Here is a 15177-nt window from a genome sequence, read left to right as displayed (position 1 = left end):
TAAGGACACATACTTTTCATGAAGTCTACTGATGAGGTGAATCCAGGTTAAAGCCATTATCCCTTATTGATTTTCCTTATTGAATCTATACTAATCACAGAGGAGGAGATAAACAGAAGCGAAGCAGACGAGTTATAGAGGGATTTTCAAGCTTTGACATAGTTGAGATGTGAATTGTGAAAAAGAGGCTGCAACCAGTGCTCAAAGTGGGCCGGCACACACCAGTACACCGTACCGGCACTTCTACATTTTAGTCTTTGGCGTACCGTGACTTTTTCTTGCGCACCGGCACTTCTCAAACGCTACCAGTACACTTTTCTGCCCTCTCTCAATCAGGATCTCTGGCCGATTCATGGCCCTAAATAAACTACATTACCCAGGGGGCACGGCGTGACGGAAACCGGATCACCTGTTCCGCTCTTGCCCCATCTTCATCTGCCTGCTTTTCCCTGTCGGCGGCTAGTAGAGCGTCAGTAACGTCTCAAGAATGAGGCAATAAGAACCGAACCACTCCTGAAAGTTCAACATTTTTGAAACAAATGTTTCTTGTTGTATTTGTGTTGTATTTGGCAAGAGACCACCACATCTCTCCTCTGATAGATGTGGAGTCGCCTTGTCTTCATCGCCCCCAGCTACTTAGAGTTCTCCATTGCAGGCCTGATGACTTCATTGCACCACACACCAAAGCTAGTATAGATGGTCAATTATTTTTGACTCTAACAATTGAAATGGTTGTCCCCTTGATGAAATAAATTTATGTTTTGAACATCAGCAATATCTCCTAGTATCTTTAATTCACTGTAGAAATTCAAAATGTAATACTTAATGATTTGCTGATACCGGCCGATACACACGCCAACATGTGAATAAGGGGAGTACCGGCACTTATTTTTTTCCACTTCAAGCACTGGCTGCAACTCAATATCAGGAAGCTGTCCCTCATATTTTGTACAAAACACTGGGTTTTGGAATGGATGGTTTTCTAAGGCAGGTAAGGCTCCTGCACTGAGATGGTCTGAATGGTCCTAACCTTTTATACAATAGAATGGAAAGATTACAAAAGACACCGACTCCTCCAGACAAAGCTGTGGCTGATTGCTATTGGTGACCAACCGGCGTAACCAATGTACCAGAGATACACACAGAAAATGATTGACACAGGCAGTTGTCTGGCATTTGTAGATGTTAATTACATGTTAATTTAATAAACCAGCAACATCACAAATCTCAAGCAGGGTGGGTATCAGCACTGATCTCCCGATTTGATTTCGATTCACAAGGTCCCGATTAGATGTAATATCGATTTGATTCAATAACAAGTCAATTAGGTGTACTTAATACTTAATAAAATGTCATATATTGCTAAAATTCAAAATGACCTATTATGTATGTAGCAGATAGTTTAATTTGTATTAAACATATCAATTGTGTGTCTATATGTGTTTGTCTGTCTGTGTGTTAGCCCTGTGATAAACTGCCGACTTATCCAGAGGGTTTCCCTGCCTTCCACCCAATGCATGCTGGGACAGCAAGGCTCTGTTGAGGCTCCTTTATTCACATTTTGGTTAGTTAATGGCACGTTTACATTCACAATACACATACATAAACCACATAACGACACGACACATATGTTTTGTTTCAAACAACATACTAAACTTTATTAGCATTATTGATATTACATGTTTATAATTTTAGTGCACGCATTTTAGTTAAACATGTTTTTATCATTTTGCTGTTAATTTCTTTGCATTAATTTAACAATGCTTTCTTTCACCTACGTACAGTACACGTTCGCCCGTATCCAAACCAGCAAGACAAATTGAAGGTTTGGACTGAACTATTATGCCGAAAGAGGGGTGTCCGGCTAACACAAGTGCTCAGTAGGAGTGCTGCCTTTGTTTTAGTTGTACATATATTTATTTAGTTAATATACATTTCTTTATATTAAGTTAATGAATTACTTATGTTAAATTTATTTGAATATAAGTTGTATTGTTTGCAATTTGATTTTTTTGAGTAATGTACCTGGCCAGGTGTGTATATATATCCTCAGTTTGCCATTTGTGAGGCAGCTTTTGTTTCTGTTCAGTCACATTTTTTCCGGGCCGGCCTAGAAGAGTGAAAGTAGCTAACGGACTGACTGACTGACTGACTGACTGACTGGCTGACTGGCTGGCTGACTGACTGACTGACTGACTGACTGGCTGACTGGCTGACTGACTGACTGGCTGACTGGCTGACTGACTGACTGGCTGACTGACTGACTGACTGACTGACTGACTGACTGACTGACTGGCTGACTGACTGACTGACTGGCTGACTGACTGGCTGACTGGCTGGCTGACTGGCTGACTGACTGGCTGACTGGCTGGCTGACTGACTGACTGGCTGACTGGCTGACTGGCTGACTGGCTGGCTGACTGGCTGGCTGGCTGGCTGACTGACTGACTGACTGGCTGGCTGACTGGCTGACTGGCTGACTGACTGACTGACTGGCTGACTGACTGACTGACTGGCTGGCTGACTGACTGACTGGCTGGCTGACTGACTGGCTGGCTGGCTGACTGGCTGGCTGATTGGCTGACTGACTGACTGACTGGCTGGCTGGCTGGCTGGCTGACTGACTGACTGGCTGACTGACTGACTGGCTGACTGACTGACTGGCTGGCTGACTGACTGACTGGCTGACTGGCTGGCTGACTGGCTGGCTGACTGACTGACTGACTGACTGACTGGCTGACTGACTGACTGACTGGCTGGCTGACTGGCTGACTGGCTGACTGACTGGCTGACTGACTGACTGACTGACTGACTGACTGACTGACTGACTACCCATTGTTGTTGCGAGAAGTGGCGTCAAGCAGTAACTAACAAGCAGTAGGACAGAGTGACTTACTATGAGCGAAGCTACAGGTAGCTGCTGGTCGTGTCAGATATCCATCAGTCATGTCCACAGACAGATGATCGCTGCATCCACTCACATTATTCCTCGGTTACTGATGTCAACAAATTCACTTTGACTACAGTATATAGATAGCCTCACTTGTTACTCCATTCTATTTTTGCCTTCTTCCTGTTTACCTTCTCACCACTAAAGTAAAGAAAGATAAGTGTCCGATAGGTGTAAAGGACATCCACAGACACACACTTAAGACAATCCTATGATTTCAGATTGCTACAAGGAAGTGACCAAGAATGTTGTGGAGGAAAACAAAGCATATAGGATTTGGACAAACTCCAGGATGGTACAGTGGATGTCCATCCACAGTTTCCCCAGTTTATTTGGGGGAACTGTTTTACTTTTAACCATAACAATTAAATTCTCTATCACCTTAATCTGATTATTCACAGTAACCCAAATTGTGTGCATATAAATGTACTCAGTGTCATCACAATCATTCCAGTGGTATCTATCTACTAATTCGAGGAATCTCTGTCTGTGAGTGAGTGTGTGTGTGTGTGCGTATGTGTGTGTGTGTCCGTCGCATATCTCGAGAACCGTTCGTCCAATCGACTTCACACTTGGCGGGTGTATTGCTGGGGACCCAAGGACGTGCAGTGTCGGATTTGGTGCAATTTGGACACGCGACACGTTCAATATTAATAAACTTTGACTAAACAAGCGAACAGCGAGCCGCTCAGCTCTGTCTGAATGCAGCAGGGGTTGCTTGATATAAACACCGTCACATCACAGCGGGGCGGGGCTTCAGGGCTCTGACTGGCTGAGCGGGACAAAGGCACGCGCCCCACTCAGTTAAACTGCCCGAGAGAGAAGAACGAGCACACACAGGAGAAAAAAACAGAGGTGGAGGCAGTAAAACTAGCCAATAGGAGCGCAGACACGTTTGATTGGCAGCAGAATCAACCAATGGAAGGCCGTAAACTGCTTCTACGGTTCAAGCGCACTTTAGTCTCACTGGTGAAGTCTGGGGACTGGGGACCCAAGGACGTGCAGTGTCGGATTTGGTGCAATTTGGACACGCGACACGTTCAATATTACTAAACTTTGAATAAACAAGCAGACAGCGCTCTGTGCAGCAGTGGGGCTCAAGCGGTACGGGCACACGTGGTTCTCGAGAAAGCTGCACTACAGGCACGAGCAGTACGGGCACGAGCGGGTCTCGAGAAAGCTGCAAGCAGCAATCGGCCCGTTCTGGAACGGGCCGATTGCTTTGAACGGGCACTGCACTAGTCGGATAAAAATGGCAAAATGACTACAGCTACTCTTTTGAGAGATCCATCCACAAATGGGTGGCAAAAATTCAGTTATTTCAAGTTAATTCAAAATGGGTGGCAAAAAAACAGCATTTTTTACTTTAAAATTACAATATAATTATAACACATCTAGCATTTGAATGCCTTAATGGTACCCTAATACCAACCACTTTACCTAAGCATAACGATAATGAAAATAGTAGATATTTTGATGACCACCACATCAAAAAACCATGATAAAAATCTTCAGTGACCTATTGTAACTTATTTATGCTTGAACTCTTCTACCTAATCTAAGGCATGGCTGTAATTGGACTTGTATCCATTACAGGGGCAGAAGTACTTATGATTGGGGGATAACTACAATCAAAACATAAAAAGTGGAAGTTTCCCCATACACTTGTAGGACAAATGCAGAAGTCTATAAGCAGCTATAAACTTTGATTAAATCAAGGCTACATGAAATGAGGAATGATCATAGTTGCGTAGGTGTGACTGTTTGTGTGTGTGTGTGTGTGTGTGTGTGTGTGTGTGTGTGTGTGTGTAAGAAGTGCTGGCTGATATTTGAATACACACTCAAAATGACCATTAAAAATGCAATATCCATAACAGATGGTTATTTTGTCCCATTACTCAGCCCACCTTTTCAAATGAACCTACTGTATACAGTGTAGTATAATAATGAGGAATAATAATGAGGTGGTGGTGAAAGGCTATACAGATAGAGACACACAACATGTTCCTTCACATATGTTTTCTGGTACCCAACAAATCATGAACGTATTAATTATAAGGCTCTATCTGAGTGGAGTGCAGTTCTGAGATATTGAGCATAACTAACTGCATGCAAAACTATCATGTGCTTTCTATCTTTTTAAATATTCAACCCCAAAAGGTTATTTTAAAAAATTATAATAATAATAATACCACACAAGCATAAAGTAACATTCCGAGATCATACTGTATATATGAAAATGAAAACTCAAAACAAAAAAACAACAACAAACAAATAGTAGCTTATAATTCCTGAACGAAATACTGATATTTTTACATTACTGGCATCTCTCTCCCTTTGATCATTTTTTGACTGTATTCCTCTATTAGTTCATCAAAGTTTTTTCCGATGTTTGCTTTAATTTCTTCGATGTTCACCTGCTCAATTTCTAAGAGAATCCTACATGGTGATAGGATTTTACAGTCAGTCCAAAATAAACTAAGAATTTTTAACATGACCAGAATACCAGAATTTTAAATATATCTATATCCTCTTCCCTCATACACTCAAAAGATGGTTCTCCTCCTGTGAACCTTTAGAACTTCAGCTTACCTTCTTTCCACTGCCTAGACGCCAAAGAACCAGGCCAAGGCAGCCTGCAGAAAGAGTACACAGCAATCAGCAGTGTTTCACAGAGCTCGCCAGTACAATGAATACCTCCAGATGCTGCCGAAATATTCTGGAGTTAAAAGGGACATTTGATTTTTAGCGCTCCCTCACAAGGCAAAAAGACATCCTGAAGAGATTAAAGAAGTTATCCATAGCCAATATTTCTTGCTGATATTCAATATCTTTAAATTTTACCTTTTTATTTTTGTGGCTTTTTTTGCCTTTATTGTAGAGAGAGAGAGGAAAGTGAGGGCAGAGAAAGACGGGGTGACATGGAGCAAAGGGCACGGGCCAGATTTGAACCCAATAAGCACAGAGATGCTTCCTTACAGTTTGAGATGGACTGTGCTTCATGTTGCTCATGTGATTAAGACACACAGCTGTTCATTTTCCCAGCTGTTTCAACTGGCTCTGTACTGTAGACTACAGCGCTGCTCGGACATCATGAGTTCTCGCAATGAGTCTTGGGGCTTTCCATTTGGTCTCGGCGGTAAAGTCAAACTTCCAGGATCTTTATCCATACTTTCGTTCTTTTGTTTTGGAATCGTGCTTCGGCGGTTAGATATTACATAAAGCGCGCCATGGTGGACACAAGCACGCACAACAATGCATATTCACAAAGACCAGAGTCTGCAGAGGAGCTGTTTTTTTATATTCTACCTGCCCCAGGTCTCATTCAGCCCCTGATTAGAGTAGAAAAGCAGCAGGACTCTGGCTCCTGAGGAACAGGATTGAGAACCACTCATTTAGACCATCATGTCAGTTGCTCGAACATGGATTAAGACTACTCCAGACTAAAATGGCACTTGGACAACTGGACTAACTCAAGTTGGCTTGCACAGACATGGCTTAAAACAGTCCTAGATTTTGCCAGGTTTCAAGCAATTTGGTTTCAAAGAATATTAGTGTTACTTCGGGACTACATGATGGCTAAACTTAAGGCTCCGAGGGGGCAGGTTTAACTTCAGTTTACGTTACTTGTAAAGAAGCATGGACTATTTGGATTATGTAAATGAAGACCAACATGCGCCACCGAGGCTTGCCAGACAAGTACCTATTGACGTGAGCGATCCACTCAATTATTTTGATGAAGAAAGCTTCAGAGATCGTTTTTGTATGTATAAATAAAATGCAGAGGAGATCATTTCCCTGCTTGAGCCAAGACTGTCTTCATTAACACAAAGGAGAAGACTGTTCCTCCATCTCTACAAGTATTGATCACTTCAAGATTTTTGGCATCTGGAACCTTTCATTGTGAAACTGGAGATTTGTGTGGTGTCAGTGAAACCACTGTGTGTAGAGTAGTTCACAGTCTGCAAAGCCATTGAGGGCAGATTGCATCAGATTCCCTTATGCTGCAGGCCAAGCTAAATTTACTGTAAATTACAATGCTTTGAATATGGAACCTTTGCTGGGGTGATTGTCTTTGATACCACTTTCTATTATCTTCCACAACATAACTTTTCCTTCTTTGTTGCATCTGCCTCAAGTTGTAAACGGCTCTCCACTCTTCAGTTAACTAACGTTCACCTGACGTTGGTAACAACTGTTTGCAACAAACCAGCGGGCTAGTAGAGCACGTTTGGTGTCTGGAAAAATCGTTTTCAGTGTCATCGCTAAAACACTGCCTTCTGAGCCAAGGAGATGCAGCAATGTGGTCATTGCAATGGCTGTTCTGCACAATTACCTGAAGCACCATGGTTGGCCTCCAGTGGAAGATGAGGTTCAACCAGATGTGTCCATGGTTGAGGTGGCCAGTGACAGACTTGGACTTGCATATAGAAATGCCTTTACATCTCAAAACTTTTCTAACTAGATGGATTTCTCAATGGTACATTCAGAATTATGTTTTGATTTTTGTGCTGCTTGTTTACTTTGTTACTCTTACTCTGCTTACTCTGTATATGTATGAAATGAAACATGAAAGAGGATGTAAAAAGTGAATTGAATGAACAATAGTAAATAATCATACTGAGCTAAAAGGTGGCTTGTTGCAAATAAATAAAACATGCCCACACATGCATCTCAAAGACAACCTTTATTTTTATGTTAACATATTGTTGTTGAAGCTTACGTGTACCTTACTGCACATAGGGCGACGCACGACTGCAAGAACTGTGATTGGCCCACTTCATATTTCCCTCCGATCTGTATCCGGTGGATGTCCGCCAATAGCGAGGACAATGGAGCAGATCGAAGGGAGACTAGCTGAGGAGAGCTGCAAATATTGATTTGTAGGACACCTCATCTCCAAATTATAAAGACTACCAGATGTCACTGAATTTGTGGTGAGAAATATCCTAGAACACAAGCTTAAGAGAATGTAAACACAACTGCTTCTTCTGTTATTACTTCTGGCATCTAGTGTGTTGATGGTGTATGCGCACAATCACCGACGCAGAACCATAAATACTTGCACTGCTGTAGGCACCAACATCGTTGCCACGTTGGCATTTCAACACAAAAGTATAATTTTCCCTTAACTGTGCACATGCAGTATGTCAAAACTTTTGACCTACTTAAAAAGACAGCAGCAACTTGTACAATACCTCCACCTAGTGGTGGCATGAGTGACAATTAAATTCAGCTGCAGTGGCAGTTTTCCACTGATTTGATCCTTGCTGCAAAACTTCTCACCTCAGTGACTTGCTGTAAGTCGATTTATACAGAAGCTAGCCCAACGGTACATGTAAAAATGGTCGCCGCTCCGATCATCCAGGAACGTTGATTAGAATGGGAAAGACTGTTTTATTCATTCAAGTTCTGTGGACTTAACTCAGGTGCTCTAGTTTGAGATTGCTTACCCTTACTCTTGGACTCCATAGTCAACTAAGACAAATTCAGACCATGTGCTTGAAAGCCACTTAAATGTTGCTTCAGATTTAGGCCCTACTCGCGACTTATTTCAAGCTGTGTCCGAGCAACCGACCCTAAAACTCTCCATTGAAACCCAGACTAATGAAATTGTTTTAATTGTTTGTTCTTCAAGGCAGGGTGACCCACTGCACCTGGTCAATGGTTGGGAAACTCTTGGATACATTACTGCCTTTAAATTAAGAATTTAACAATTAAATGAATAAATAAAATGAGAAAAAAAAATCATGTTAGGTTTTCCAGACTGTAGCTGTGGTCAGGGAGGAACCTCCATCATATCAGAGATGGATGACACTGACTGGACCATATCCGATATTTAATAAAAGAGCAATATTGGCCCGATATGTTGGTATAACCATAGAATCTTGTGCCATGGGAAGACCTGCAGAGGAAAGATAATATATCCAAAATATCCAACTCAAATAGATGTACTACTATAGATACTACTAAAGATGTACCTGCTCTGCTGGAAATTTTAAAAAAGTAGAAGTTACATTTTTTCTGCAATGCACATCCCAAAGACCACCTGTCAATCAAACACTTAGTCCAGTACTGTAACAACTTTTTCCTTTGATTTTCTGTTGATGCAGTTTGAGTTTCTGTAGGTGGCGCTCTTTTCTTTGTCTGTTCAGCCATGGTGGCTATCACTGCTCATGCTAACTACCCAGTTCTTCCTCTGTTTATCCAAACAAACCGGAAATGGAAAATGCATCATTTACTGTGCTGTGGTTTATTTACAAATGTGCTGCATTTTCTGTCACCCTCTAGTGGTTGGAAAATCGCTTAGTGCAGCTTTCAACCTTGTGTGGATTGTTTTTGGGGGTACAGAAATGAATGTCTCATGGCATTCACTGAAACCTGGCAGACGGATGCAGACATGGACTTGACTCTGTACATTCGTGGCTTCAGGGATTTCTTTCCACCTGGACTGGGACAGTGAGGTGACTGGAAAATCTGCCTGCCTATATATTTAAGCACAGATGGTGCGGATTTGTCTTTGCAACAATGAACTCCTTTCTGTATGAGTAAGGCCCTTCTATCTCCCAAGGGAGTTTCTAAAATGTGTTCATCACCGTTGTTTACATTCACCCCAAAGCTGATGCCAAAACTGCTGCCAACACAATTGTCAATGTGATTCAGAAGCAGCAATCTGTCTCTCCCAATGCTCTGAACATTATAATGGGTAATTTTAATCACTGTACTTTGAAAAAGTCCTTGAACAGTTTTTAGCAGTATGTCACTTGCCCTGCACACCATAAAAAGACACTGGACTGTTGTTATGGCTACAAATCAGCGGCTAGAGCCCCGCTGGGATCATCAGACAACACTATACACCTGCTACTCTGAGATTAAGAGGGAGAAGCCTGTGGTGCTTCAGGTGAAGGACTGGATTGATGACAGTTCTCTGCCATTGCAGGAATACTTTGACTGCATGCACCGTGTTTCAGCAGTCAACAGTCTGACAGTATTGATGAACAGGTACAGTGTGTAGTTACTGTATGCATCCTTGGTGATTCCTACTAAAATGATTGTATAGTTTCAGATTATTATTTTTCTAATTTGATTCGGCACATTTCTCCAAACTAAGATTCATGCTCTCAAAACAATGAACGCAGCCAAACTATACAGACTTTCACTTTGCAAGTATTTTTTTCTTTTCAGGTACTATACTTCTAACAACTACAACTGTGTCATCTAGTGATTAGATCATATATTAAGCTATATCCACATAGGGACACAGATGGTAGAAGTATTGATTATGGACAGAATAAATCATAATTTGTTGTCTATAATGAAATCTGATCCAACCAGATCATAAAAGGGCCTCCAAGTGCATTCTTCGCAGGATGATACAATGATATAAACTTAAACAGATGGTATAAAACCTTCTGTGCTTATTTTGAAATTGCATTCTATTTCCGTAATTTCATTAGAGTCCTTTGGAGAATAGATCACACTATTTTATCAGCTGTGTAGCATCCTCTCTATCTCTCTGTCTCTGGTTTCATTGGGGTGAGGAGGAGGCGGCCTCTGTCCTGCATTAAGCCAACACATAACAAACTCTTCCTAGATCTTGTTCTGTCATTTCATTACATGCTGCAGAGGTGGAAGATAATTGATATTGACCAACTAATGCCTGGAATATGGACAAGCAGTTCACACTATTTTACCTGGTGTCTTGCATCCTCACTCCCTCTCTCTGTCCTGCATAAATTAAGAGCACTGACTCTGCAACTTTAGCTCTTTCTCAATTAAGTTAGATTCTGCAAATATAATTGTGTCTCTGGGTGTTACATTGTGACCATGTGGATAAATTAAGAAACCATTAAGCATGCTGTTATATTGCTAATGTGGATGATAGAAACAGTGACAGAGCTCAGCTCCGTTAGATAGGGAGACTAACAGAGGTGTGACCCGGTCAACTTTGCTCGAGTCAGTCTCAAGTCTTGAGGCACAAGTCTCAAGTCAAGTTCCAAGTCTAAATGTAGAACACATAGTCAGAACAAATCAAGAGTCCAGTATGAATTTAATATCTTAAAGAAAACTAAATATCTAGGACTTTTCAATGCAATATGGTTTTAATAGGATAAAAACATAGTAAGAGCATCAGGAGTTTGATTTCTATAATCAGTTTCAACTTCAATAAATTCAATCATTCCATACAAATTCAGAAAACAATTTAAATTCATTCTTTCTAAAGACTTTAGAAACCTTTTCAAGTCATCAAAGGACAAGTCAAAGCCAGGTCCCAAGTCACCAGAACCCAAGTCAAGTCAAGTCTCAAGTCTTCTCTTCATGCAACAAGTCAAGTCAACTCAAGCAATTAAAATTGTGACTCCAGTCTGACTCGAGTCCAAGTCATGTGACTTGAGTCCCAACCTCTGGAGCTAGTTTACTGGTATATCTTTCCTGCATATGTACATGATATGGCTAGTCACTGTGAGGTAGTGGAGAAAGATGGACAATACAGATGGTCTGACAGTGGCACTTACACTTAGGGTTTCCCCCTCAAATGAAAACAACGAACACATAATCTATCTAACCTAACCTAACCTCTGCAGCATGGAGGAGATTTCGTGAAAAACAGCTTTAAAATGCTCAGTTCTGGTGACATTTGAGAGAGGGATTTAGCCAAATTGTAAGTTTATCCTCAATGTTCTGCTGCTTAACATACTGTGAGATTAAATCAATTTCATGAATGACAAATGGGCATGCCCCTCCTTTTGCTCCTGCTTCCAATGCACATAACGTGAGCATATGTAATTGTTTTGTAATTCAAAGTAGAATTCTGATTAACCACATTTATAGTTTCAAGTGCTCAACATTGACAAGTAGTTTTTCCATTAACAATAACAACAAAAAGGTCAGTTAATCAGTGAAAAACCTCAACAACAACAACAGCAACATTTATTGCTTTAAAAGTACCCTCTGCCCTTATTTCCCCCTCTGTTTTTAAAGCACAACATTTTTAAAATAAAGCTCCAAAACCTATTACGGAGCTTGTGAAAAGTGCTATCAAAATAAGCTAAATTGAATAGAAAAACTATTTAGGATAATTCTCTCTCTCTCTCTCTCTCTCTCTCTCTCTCTCTCTGTATTGACTCATTGAGAAACGCAACATCTTGCTCTTCTTTAAGGGACGATTGCGTATTACATGTGGCGGGTGGCAACTCTACTTCCTTTGTAATAATCCATACTGTTTGTAGCTACTGTAACACTCATGTCAGGTTTTTTTGCATTTTTCCCACAAGCCTCCTCCATAATGTGGAGAAGGTTTTCCCACTCATAGGTATTTCAGTCATATACCTTCTTCTGGATAAGGAATGGGGAGTATGAAGAAACAGATGGGAGAACCTTGGGTTGACAGTGAACCAGTTGCGGACCAGAAAAGTGCCAAAGCGACATTTCCCAAATGATGATGTTGCATGGCAGCTCTGAAGTATCCTGAAGACCATCAAGGAATGAGAAATGACTGAAGCTTGGCTGCAATCTCTGCCCAGCTTCTCTCATTGTCATAACGTGGACAAGGGCATGGTCAGCGAAGGTTGCATGAATTATAAGATCGATAGATAGATAAACGTTCTTCTTGCCCTTCCTTTTCCCCGTCCACCTCCTCTCATTCATGCTGCCTGTCAGATGGTCCTGTAGATTTATGACGCCATAGCCTGATGTGCTCTATGGCCAATATCTGTCAACGGGAAAGACAGCTGACAGGAGGAAATAGACCCCACCGGAGCCAGTATTGTGGGCCAGTTGGGCCTGTTGGATACACACAAAGAAAGGTAGCCCAAGATGCACGGCTGTAGACCAAAGCTTCAGGTGTGCTACTGTGGCTGGGTAAAGATAGCAACTCTTAAAGGACCATACCGGTGTTTTTGCATGTTTTAGCCCATTTAGTAGAATTCATGTATACTTTAAATTACTACTGGCCATTTCCCAAAGCATACCATACTTTTTTAGATGCTTTAATGCATTTGTCGTACCTTCTAGGCAGCCATTGGTTTCCATTCATTTCAGTAAGGTTCGAAAATCAATTTGCAGAGACTTGAACCTTGCTTGTGATAGTTAATCCATCACAGTGAACATCCCGCCTAGGTTTGTTTTGGTCAAAGTTACTGTTTGCGTTACTCATTGCGTGGCAATTGAGTTTAATGCCCACATTGTTTTGAAAACTCTACATGTCTTCTGGTGCGTTCACATGCTGGTGGGAAGCTCCAACGCCTCAAAGTCGGCTGCCACACAGCATTGCATTCACGTGTTATGTGGTCGTAAAATCAAACTCAGAAGACAAACGATGAGCAAACATGGACATTCTGAAAATGATGATTTGGCTTCTCTTGCTTTAAAAGAGTTAGGACATTTCGTCTGGCTAACAACCAAGTAGGAAATTCATTTTTCAGATCCATCCGATAGCACACAAATGCACCATTCCTCTCTGTTGAACTCAGGAATGCTTTCCACAGAAAATACATAAAAGATTGTCTTACAAACTCAATTCAAACGTCCATGATTTGTAAACCCAGGCACAAATGTCAGTCGGGTGAAGTCCAATGTTAGATAACAAACCAAAGTTGGCAGGATCAGTATCCCTGTCACTGATGAGGCAGGCACTAACAATGAAGTGCAGGGCTGGAAGGGCAGAGTAGTACGGTGTGCAGATTTGCATGCTTAATGTACAAGGGAAGAATTTCTTTAGTGTAGTGGCGCAGAGGCTGTCAAGCTACCAGTACAAAAAGCTGCAATATATGGCTGCTTAGAGCACACAAGCATGATTTGGCACCAAATTCAATCAGCCAAGCATTTAAGCAGGAGAAAAGAGATCTCCATGTGTTATGTTTGGTCCTTGCTAATGCCTTTGGCTCCATGCCACGTAACTTATTGTGGGAGGCTTTCGATTTTTCCGACAGTTATTAAAAATCTGGTCAGGGTGTATTTTCAAGATTCAAGATTCAGATGTGCTTCACAACAGCAGAGTTTAGTACAGCATGCAGCATCTGGAGATAGGCATCATGGCAGGGTGCACAATTTCCCCTCTAGCTTTCACTATGACAATGGGGGTAATCATTAGGGCATAGAATGGGTGGTAGGTGGTGAAAGACTGCAGGGAGAGCTGCACCTCCCACCCATTAGGGCATATATCATTCCTCAAAATGTCCGCCTTTTGGACACAGTGATGTCTGTTTTTTCAAGTATCTATTTTCTATCTTTTTAGCATTCTATCAGAAAGAGGAAATGTTTGACTTGCACAAACACACAAACATATTGGTCCAACTCAGGCACCTCTAATCCTGTGGATTTTGAACAAATGTTTGACACACAAACCCTGTTACCGTCACTCAAACAACTGTTTGAAAGTGATTTCAATGCATGTTTCTAAAACTTTTAACATTTTCTTACAAATGACTTCCATTACGTCCATTATTCTACCATAATAATCTGTAAGACAATACTTAGTAATAATAGTGGTAGTAATAGAAGTAATAAAATGCCTTTTTACTTAATTAACGTCATTACATCTGTGTACAGTGGAGACGGCTTAATGATAAACTCTCTGAGCACAATCATAAGCTAACATGAACAATAGAAACTGATAAATGATACAATTACTTCACACACACCCATTCAATAGAGCTGGACATGTTTTATCATTATCACCCTGAACAAAAAATATCAAGAACTGCCAATGTTTACCAATTGCTGCTCTGTAGAGTTTGTCTAGCATTTTCTAAGCCCTTAGAAAACAACAGTGCTTATATGAATACCTGGTCACATGTCTATCAGAGAATAGAGGAGCATGAGCAGAGTATTGCCCACAGAGACAGTGCTGATGCATACTTCATGAGAGTCAGCATGGCAGACATTAAAAGCATACTTAGCAGGAATCAAATGTACATCGGGACCAGGCGACAGAGACGTCAGGTGTTGGAGTGTGTGATTGCTGTGGTCAAAGTGACAGGCAAGCGTGGCCTTAGTTACATGGCACACAAATGTGAGGCAGCATATACCCTGGAAAATGTGGCCATTGACTGTAGTAACGTTTTAGAGTTAATTTTGCTTCTGATCAAATACGATGTGTGCCTTCATGAACATGGAAATGACTGTGGAACAAGAAGGTGCATGAGTCTGGAGGAAAGGAGGAAGGAGGTCTCTTGTTACCTTGCTATCAAAAACAACTACTAAATACTGTTATTGATACGATCGGC

Source organism: Centroberyx gerrardi, chromosome 9 (genome assembly GCF_048128805.1).
Source record: "Centroberyx gerrardi isolate f3 chromosome 9, fCenGer3.hap1.cur.20231027, whole genome shotgun sequence".
Taxonomy (NCBI): Eukaryota; Metazoa; Chordata; class Actinopteri; order Beryciformes; family Berycidae; genus Centroberyx; species Centroberyx gerrardi.
The sequence above is the reverse complement of the archived record's forward strand: the minus strand, read 5'-3'. Positions refer to the sequence as shown.